Source organism: Salmo salar, chromosome ssa23 (assembly GCF_905237065.1).
Source record: "Salmo salar chromosome ssa23, Ssal_v3.1, whole genome shotgun sequence".
Lineage (NCBI taxonomy): Eukaryota > Metazoa > Chordata > Actinopteri > Salmoniformes > Salmonidae > Salmo > Salmo salar.
Window position 1 is genome coordinate 51,700,211 of NC_059464.1, and position 10,930 is coordinate 51,711,140.

Sequence of the window (10,930 nt, forward strand, 5' to 3'; positions counted from 1 at the left end):
GTTGTCTTAACAATGTACTAACAACTATAATGTAATAGGTGTCTATAGAAGTCAATAACAGTGATAATAACAGTTTATAGGAGTGTGACATAACTGTTTTTAACAATGTACAGCAGATCTACCAACGCACAGTAATAGCTGTATTATCATATTACTGTTTAAAAGAGCATAAACTATTTTGTTTCTGAATCCTCAAGCTGACTACTAGGAGCAGCATAGAGGACATCTAGTGGAATGAAAATCAAAATATTATTCCAGATATGATTTAATGAGGAATATTAAACTTTCAATAATTAATTACCTTTTCAACTCATTAATAACGTTAATTACGTTTTTTGGGACATGTTCTGATGGTATTTTCCATTTCATTTACCCACCTAGTACCTATTTACAAATAACCGCTAGAAGTCGACAATAAACCTCAATCTCTTCTGAAATAGAGAGAAATAGAACGGATCTTGAAACATGCAAACTATACCTCGATTTGGGATCTTGTAGTCATGAAAAGGGACGACTATTATTTTGAAGCTTTTTTCCGGGCGATTTGGACGGTCACGTTAATGTCGCTTAATGTCGCTGATTTCACGGAGCGGAACCATTCTAGCCAATAAGAGGGCAGATATGCGTGAACACAACGTGTTCTACTTTTATCAACTACACTCGTAACAACCGACGCATTACGAAACGTCTATTCCATCAAATCATCCACCCGTAGGCAAATAAACCATTACATTTTTTTTTTTTTTAACAAAATTCGACACTCTCTCATTGACCTCCATACAAAAACTCCTAGCTTGGTGACCAACAAAAACCAAAAACGCCACCTACTGGAGAAGACATAATTTGGGCCGAGTTATCGCTCTCGCTTGGCCTCTTCTTCTCTGGCATGGTTCTGTTCCCATCCGCATGACTGCTTGGACTCTGGGGGATTCTGGTGATGATGGTAGTTGTAGTTTTAGAGGGAATGAGTTAGAACAGTAAAGTATCCGACCACAAGGTGGAAACAAACATTCCTAAATTCCTTTCTGAAGAGATGTTGGTAGCCAACTGTAATTTTTATTTTATTATTTTACCTTTATTTAACTTGGAAAGTCAGTTAAGAACAAATTCTTATTTTCAATGATGGCCTACCAGGGAACAGTGGGTTTAAATATGCTCTCTCTAATTCTCTCTATCTCTCTTTCTGTCTTTCTCTCGGAGGACCTGAGCCCTAGGACCATGCCTCAGGACTACCTGGTATGATGACTCCTTGCTGTCCCCAGTCCACCTGGCCGTGCTGCTGCTCCAGTTTCAACTGTTCTGCCTGCGGCTATGGAACCCTGACCTGTTCACCGGACGTGCTTGTTGCACCCTCGACAACTACTATGATTATTATTATTTGACCATGCTGGTCATTTATGAACATTTTAACATCTCGACCATGTTCTGTTGTAATATCCACCCTGCACAGCCAGAAGAGGACTGGCCACCCCTCATAGCCTGGTTCCTCTCTAGGTTTCTTCCTAGGTTTTTGGCCTTTCTAGGGAGTTTTTCCTAGGGAGTTTTTCCTAGCCACCGTGCTTCTTTCACATGCATTGCTTGCTGTTTGGGGTTTTAGGCTGGGTTTCTGTACAGCACTTTGAGAATATAAGCTGATGTACGAAGGGCTATATAAATACATTTGATTTGATTTGATTTGGGTTAACTGCCTTGTTCAGGGGGCAGAACGACAGATTTTTACCTTGTCAGACTCAGGGATTTAATCTTGCAACCTTTCGGTTACTAGTCCAACGCTCTAACAACTAAACTAATGACATTTCACTGCAGTTTCAGCCTAAAGTAGAATTTTACATTTACATTGACACTCCCCCATTTTGTTTTTACACTGCTGCTACTCGCTGTTTACTATCTATGCCTCGACTAACCTGTACCCCCGCACATTGACTCTGTATCGGTACCCCCTGTATATAGCCTCCACATTGACTCTGTACCGGTACCCTCTGTATATAGCCTCCACATTGACTCTGTATCGGTACCCCCTGTATATAGCCTCCACATTGACTCTGTACCGGTACCCCCTGTATATAGCCTCCACATTGACTCTGTACCGGTACCCTCTGCATATAGCCTCCACATTGACTCTGTACCGGTACCCCCTGTATATAGCCTCCACATTGACTCTGTACCGGTACCCCCTGTATATAGCCTCCACATTGACTCTGTACCGGTACCCCCTGTATATAGCCTCCACATTGACTCTGTACCGGTACCCCCTGTATATAGCCTCCACATTGACTCTGTACCGGTGCCCCCTGTATATAGCCTCCACATTGTCTCTGTACCGGTACCCCCTGTATATAGCCTCCACATTGACTCTGTACCGGTACCCCCCTGTATATAGCCTCCACATTGACTCTGTACCGGTACCCCCTGTATATAGCCTCCACATTGACTCTGTACCGGTACACCCTGTATATAGCCTCCACATTGACTCTGTACCGGTACCCCCTGTATATAGCCTCCACATTGACTCTGTACCGGTACCCCCTGTATATAGCCTCCACATTGACTCTGTACCGGTACCCCCTGTATATAGCCTCCACATTGACTCTGTACCGGTACCCCCCTGTATATAGCCTCCACATTGACTCTGTACCGGTACCCCCTGTATATAGCCTCCACATTGACTCTGTACCGGTACACCCCTGTATATAGCCTCCACATTGACTCTGTACCGGTACCCCCTGGATATAGCCTCCACATTGACTCTGTACCGGTACCCCCTGTATATAGCCTCCACATTGACTCTGTATCGGTACCCCCTGTATATAGCCTCCACATTGACTCTGTACCGGTACCCCCTGTATATAGCCTCCACATTGACTCTGTACCGTAACACCCTGTATATAGCCTCCACATTGACTCTGTACCGTAACACCCTGTATATAGCCTCCACATTGACTCTGTACCGGTACCACCTGTATATAGCCTCCACATTGACTCTGTACCGGTACCCCCTGTATATAGCCTCCACATTGACTCTGTACCGGTACCCCCTGTATATAGCCTCCACATTGTCTCTGTACCGGTACCCCCTGTATATAGCCTCCACATTGACTCTGTACCGGTACCCCCTGTATATAGCCTCCACATTGACTCTGTACCGGTACCCCCTGTTTATAGCCTCCACATTGACTCTGTACCGGTACCCCCCTGTATATAGCCTCCACATTGACTCTGTACCGGTACCCCCTGTATATAGCCTCCACATTGACTCTGTACCGGTACCCCCTGTATATAGCCTCCACATTGACTCTGTACCGGTACCCCCTGTATATAGCCTCCACATTGACTCTGTACCGGTACCCCCTGTATATAGCCTCCACATTGACTCTGTACCGGTACCCCCTGTATATAGCCTCCACATTGACTCTATACCGGTACCCCCTGTTTAAAGCCTCCACATTGACTCTGTACCGGTACCCCCTGTATATAGCCTCCACATTGACTCTGTACCGGTACCCCCTGTTTATAGCCTCCACATTGACTCTGTACCGGTACCCCCTGTATATAGCCTCCACATTGACTCTGTACCGGTACCCCCTGTATATAGCCTCCACATTGACTCTGTACCGGTACCCCCTGTATATAGCCTCCACATTGACTCTGTACCGGTACCCCCTGTATATAGCCTCCACATTGACTCTGTACCGTTACACCCTGTATATAGCCTCCACATTGACTCTGTACCGTAACCCCCTGTATATAGCCTCCACATTGACTCTGTACCGGTACCCTCTGCATAAAGCCTCGTTATTGTTATGTACATTTCTTGAGTTACTTTTTGGTTGATTTGAATATTATTATTATATATTTTTTACTTTAGTTTATTCAGTAAATATTTTCTTAACTCACTCTCCATACCGGCTAACTCTCTCTACCAGCTCTCTCTCTCTACCAGGTCACTCTCTCTACCAGCTCACTCTCTCTACCAGCTCACTCTCTCTACCAGCTCACTCTCTCTACCAGCTCTCTCTCCCTACCAGCTCACTCTCCCACCTGGTCACCTCTCTACCAGCTCACTCTCCCTACCAGCTCACTCTCTCTACCAGCTCTCTCTCTCTACCAGCTCACTCTCTCTACCAGCTCTCTCTCTACCAGCTCACTCTCTCTACCAGCTCTCTCTCTCTACCAGCTCACTCTCTCTACCAGCTCACTCTCTCTACCAGCTCTCTCTCCCTACCAGCTCACTCTCTCTACCAGCTCACTCTCTCTACCAGCTCTCTCTCTCTACCAGCTCACTCTCTCTACCTGGTCACTCTCTCTACCAGCTCACTCTCCCTACCAGCTCACTCTCTCTACCAGCTCTCTCTCTCTACCAGCTCACTCTCTCTACCAGCTCTCTCTCCCTACCAGCTCACTCTCTCTACCAGCTCACTCTCTGTACCAGGTCACTCTCTCTACCAGCTCACTCTCTCTACCAGCTCACTCTCTCTACCAGCTCTCTCTCTCTACCAGCTCACTCTCTCTACCTGGTCACTCTCTCTACCAGCTCACTCTCCCTACCAGCTCTCTCTCTCTACCAGCTCACTCTCTCTACCAGCTCACTCTCTCTACCAGCTCACTCTCTCTACCAGCTCTCTCTCCCTACCAGCTCACTCTCTCTACCAGCTCACTCTCTCTACCAGCTCTCTCTCCCTACCAGCTCACTCTCTCTACCAGCTCACTATTCCTACCAGCTCACTCTCCCACCAGCCTCTCTCTCTACCAGCTCACTCTCTCCTACCAGCTCTCTCTCCCCTACCAGCTCACTCTCTCTACCAGCTCACTCTCTCTACCAGCTCTCTCTCCCTACCAGCTCACTCTCTCTACCAGCTCACTCTCTGTACCAGGTCACTCTCTCTACCAGCTCACTCTCTCTACCAGCTCACTCTCTCTACCAGCTCTCTCTCTCTACCAGCTCACTCTCTCTACCTGGTCACTCTCTCTACCAGCTCACTCTCCCTACCAGCTCTCTCTCTCTACCAGCTCACTCTCTCTACCAGCTCACTCTCTCTACCAGCTCACTCTCTCTACCAGCTCTCTCTCCCTACCAGCTCACTCTCTCTACCAGCTCACTCTCCCTACCAGCTCACTCTCTCTACCAGCTCACTCTCTCTACCAGCTCTCTCTCTCTACCAGCTCACTCTCTCTACCTGGTCACTCTCTCTACCAGCTCACTCTCCCTACCAGCTCACTCTCTCTACCAGCTCTCTCTCTCTACCAGCTCACTCTCTCTACCAGCTCTCTCTCCCTACCAGCTCACTCTCTCTACCAGCTCACTCTCTGTACCAGGTCACTCTCTCTACCAGCTCACTCTCTCTACCAGCTCACTCTCTCTACCAGCTCTCTCTCTCTACCAGCTCACTCTCTCTACCTGGTCACTCTCTCTACCAGCTCACTCTCCCTACCAGCTCTCTCTCTCTACCAGCTCACTCTCTCTACCAGCTCACTCTCTCTACCAGCTCACTCTCTCTACCAGCTCTCTCTCCCTACCAGCTCACTCTCTCTACCAGCTCACTCTCTCTACCAGCTCACTCTCTCTACCAGCTCTCTCTCTCTACCAGCTCACTCTCTCTACCTGGTCACTCTCTCTACCAGCTCACTCTCCCTACCAGCTCACTCTCTCTACCAGCTCACTCTCTCTACCAGCTCACTCTCTCTACCAGCTCACTCTCTCTACCAGCTCTCTCTCCCTACCAGCTCACTCTCTCTACCAGCTCTCTCTCCCTACCAGCTCACTCTCCCTACCAGGTCACTCTCCCTACCGGCTGCAGACAATGATCAGCTAGGGGAAAATCAGATTTTCCACATGAATTATATATTAATTATCTAAAATATATGCAATGATTTTCCACCAAGATGTTTCTGTGCCAATACCCAACACAATGATTCGATTCACCGCGATTTAACCAAACCCCAACTGCTACAATGGCAAAGGATATCATTCCATTTGTCAAAAGTATTTGTTTAAAAATTATAGTTTCACATGAATTAAATTATTCATCAGTTATTTGCATTAGTTTAGTTTTAGGGGAGTGGTTATCTGTTATCTAGTACATTACACATGTATAGTCTCAATTAGAGCAATATTATCTAACCTTTACCCTGCCAATCACCTGACCTTTACCCTGTCAATCACCTGACCTCTCCCCTGTCAATCACCTGACCTTTACCCTGCCTATCACCTGACCTCTCCCCTGCCTATCACCTGACCTTTACCCTGCCTATCACCTGACCTTTACCCTGCCTATCACCTGACCTTTACCCTGCCAATCACCTGATATCTCCCCTGCCTATCACCTGACCTCTCCCCTGCCTATCACCTGACCTTTACCCTGCCTATCACCTAACCTTTACCCTGCCTATCACCTAACCTTTACCCTGCCTATCACCTGACCTCTCCCCTGTCTATCATCTAACCTTTATACCCTGTCTACCACCTGACCTTTACCCTGTCAATCACCTGACCTCTCCCCTGTCTATCATCTAACCTTTATACCCTGTCTACCACCTGACCTTTACCCTGTCAATCACCTGACCTCTCCCCTGTCTATCATCTAACCTTTATACCCTGTCTACCACCTGACCTTTACCCTGTCAATCACCTGACCTCTCCCCTGTCAATCACCTGACCTTTACCCTGTCAATCACCTGACCTCTCCCCTGTCAATCACCTGACCTTTACCCTGTCAATCACCTGACCTCTCCCCTGCCTATCACCTGACCTCTCCCCTGTCTATCACCTAACCTTTACCCTGCCTATCACCTGACTTTTACCCTGTCAATCACCTGACCTTTACCCTGTCTATCACCTGACCTCTCCCCTGTCTATCACCTGACGTCTCCCCTGCCTGACCTCTCCCCTGCCTGACCTCTCCCCTGTCTATGCTGTCTATCACCTGACCTCTCCCCTGTCTATCACCTGACGTCTCCCCTGCCTGACCTCTCCCCTGCCTGACCTCTCCCCTGTCTATGCTGTCTATCACCTGACCTCTCCCCTGTCTATCACCTGACCTCTCCCCTGCCTATCACCTGACCTCTCCCCTGACCTTTCCCCTGCCTGACCTCTCACCTGACCTCTCCCCTGTCTATCACCTGACCTCTCCCCTGACCTCTCCCCTGACCTCTCCCCTGCCTGACCTCTCCCCTGTCTATCACCTGACCTCTTCCCTGTCTATCACCTGACCTCTCCCCTGCCTGACCTCTCCCCTGCCTATCATCTGACCTCTCCCCTGCCTGACCTCTCCCCTGTCTATCACCTGACCTCTCCCCTGCCTGACCTCTTCCCTGTCTATCACCTGACCTATCCCCTGCCTGACCTCTCCCCTGCCTATCATCTGACCTCTCCCCTGCCTGACCTCTCCCCTGCCTATCATCTGACCTCTCCCCTGCCTGACCTCTCCCCTGTCTATCACCTGACCTCTTCCCTGTCTATCACCTGACCTCTCCCCTGCCTGACCTCTCCCCTGCCTATCATCTGACCTCTCCCCTGCCTGACCTCTTCCCTGTCTATCACCTGACCTCTCCCCTGCCTGACCTCTCCCCTGCCTATCATCTGACCTCTCCCCTGCCTGACCTCTCCCCTGCCTATCATCTGACCTCTCCCCTGCCTGACCTCTTCCCTGTCTATCACCTGACCTCTCCCCTGCCTGACCTCTCCCCTGCCTATCATCTGACCTCTCCCCTGCCTGACCTCTCCCCTGTCTATCACCTGACCTCTCCCCTTAAAAACAGCTCTTCCTACATGTTCTTGTGGAGTTATATTGGTGCAGATGTAAATGATTGGATGTGTGGTATGAGTATGACTGCTAGCTATCATTTTACTGCAGTATGCTAAATCAGGATAACTAATCCGTTTGACATCAGTGTTTAAAGAAAAAAAACGTTTTTTAATTATGAAATTATGACAAATATGAATAAGATTCCTCCCATGAGGCTTCAGGAAAGTGGTCTACCCTGTTGCAGATGTGGAAAAGCGATCCATCTACAACTACTGTCACTATGAATAGAGGGCAGGATTGATTTGATAGTGAGCATGCAGAAAGTACATAGTGCATAAGGGAAGTACCAAAACAGAAAGTACCTTGATAAGCATGCAAACAGATGAGGACATGTGACTATATGGAAGAAATTATATCGTAAAACCTGCAGAAGAGGAAATGTAAACCAGGAAACAAACACATCACCCTCCCCTGTGACCAATAAGAAATGACTCAACCCTCCCCTGTGACCAATAAGAAATGACTCAACCCTCCCCTGTGACCAATAAGAAATGACTCAACCCTCCCCTGTGACCAATAAGAAATGACTCAACCCTCCCCTGTGACCAATAAGAAATGACTCAACCCTCCCCTGTGACCAATAAGAAATGACTCAACCCTCCCCTGTGACCAATAAGAAATGACTCAACCCTCCCCTGTGACCAATAAGAAATGACTCAACCCTCCCCTGTGACCAATAAGAAATGACTCAACCCTCCCCTGTGACCAATAAGAAATGACTCAACCCTCCCCTGTGACCAATAAGAAATGACTCAACCCTCCCCTGTGACCAATAAGAAATGACTCAACCCTCCCCTGTGACCAATAAGAAATGACTCAACCCTCCCCTGTGACCAATAAGAAATGACTCAACCCTCCCCTGTGACCAATAAGAAATGACTCAACCCTCCCCTGTGACCAATAAGAAATGACTCAACCCTCCCCTGTGACCAATAAGAAATGACTCAACCCTCCCCTGTGACCAATAAGAAAAGACTCAACCCTCCCCTGTGACCAATAAGAAATGACTCAACCCTCCCCTGTGACCAATAAGAAATGACTCAACCCTCCCCTGTGACCAATAAGAAATGACTCAACCCTCCCCTGTGACCAATAAGAAATGACTCAACCCTCCCCCTGTGACCAATAAGAAATGACTCAACCCTCCCCTGTGACCAATAAGAAATGACTCAACTCTCCCCTGTGACCAATAAGAAAAGACTCAACCCTCCCCTGTGACCAATGAGAAAAGACTCAAGCCTCCCCAAAGCGAAGACATAAAGTTAGACAACCAGCCTCCACACCCCTGTACATTTCAAACTGTCCCTTTTAGTACCTTCGTACTTTCGTTCATCACGCGTGATATCTCAGACAGTTCTGATTCGATTTGAATGAAACCTTCAAAGCTGTGACCCTTCAAAGCTGTGTCATCACCCAGGGACAAACCCTTCAAAGCCGTGTCATCACCCAGGGCCAAACCCTTCAAAGCTGTGTCATCACCCAGGGCCAAACCCTTCAAAGCTGTGTCATCACCCAGGGCCAAACCCTTCAAAGCTGTGTCATCACCCAGGGGCAAACCCTTCAAAGCTGTGTCATCACCCAGGGACAAACCCTTCAAAGCTGTGTCATCACCCAGGGACAAACCCCTCAAAGCTGTGTCATCACCCAGGGCCAAACCCTCAAAGCTGTGTCATCACCCAGGGACAAACCCTCAAAGCTGTGTCATCACCCAGGGACAAACCCTTCAAAGCTGTGTCATCACCCAGGGACAAAATTGCTGTGAGCGCTGCTGTCTGTCCCGGGATCCTGCCAGATTCCACATAGGGGGAGAGATATGAAAGCCCAGCTAGCTTAGCTGGCTCGACGGACTCAAATGGAGGCCGCAATTGAATTTTTCCAGTGCTGCAAGAGCTGTGTTTACTTTGCTTTGCTTTTGTACTGTTTGGCTGTCAGTTTTCTCGTTTTTGTGTATAGTGTTCTTTCGTCCATTAAAATCATGATGAACACTAACTCCGCTGTGCCTTGGTCTACTCTCTCTCCCGACAGACATTACAGCCACACGCGACTACACTGCAAAGCTGTGTTTTTTGATCTACACTGTTGGAGCTCGAAGCATAAGAATTTCACAGTACCCTGCGGCTACATCTGAAATCCTGAGCACTGACTGATAAACTCACCGAATCGAATAACACTCTCTCTATGGGTAACACCATTTCCTGTCGCCTAGTAACACTCAGATAATAACACTCTCTCTATGGGTAACACCATTTCCTGTTGCCTAGTAACACTCAGATACAGTGGCTCAGACACCACAGTTTCTCCTCCACGTGTTTACTTTCCATTTACCTTCTTGAACCCAGCCGATAATCATTCCCTAACCCCACTCATACTACTGACCCCAGATCAGATCAGATCAGCAGGGGAACAGGCTACTCACACTGCTACTGACCCCAGATCAGATCAGATCAGCAGGGGAACAGGCTGCTCACACTGCTACTGACCCCAGATCAGATCAGATCAGATCAGCCCTTCATAGGCAGGGGAACAGGCTGCTCACACTACTACTGACCCCAGATCAGATCAGATCAGATCAGATCAGCAGGGGAACAGGCTGCTCACACTACTACTGACCCCAGATCAGATCAGATCAGATCAGCAGGGGAACAGGCAGCTACTACACTACTGACCCCAGATCAGATCAGATCAGCAGGGGAACAGGCTGCTCACACTGCTACTGACCCCAGATCAGATCAGATCAGCAGGGGAACAGGCAGCTACTACACTACTGACCCCAGATCAGATCAGATCAGCAGGGGAACAGGCTGCTCACACTGCTACTGACCCCAGATCAGATCAGATCAGATCAGCAGGGGAACGGGCTGTAAACCATATTCTCATGTTGATTGTTCATATACTCTTCAAGCCCCATATTAAGGTCCGTTTGACCTCGGCTGGCTGGTTCTGGTAAGGATAAATGGGTTTTACTGTGCCAATGCTAATCTGTTCCATGATTCACAAGCTCTGAAAATTCCAAGTCAGACAGTTTACTGAAAATGTGTTTAGGAAGTCAGTCTCCCCCCAGTTAACACTAAACAGACTTTCTCTGTGAGTCGATATCGAATCTAATTCTAGTTATGTGGGTTAAAAAA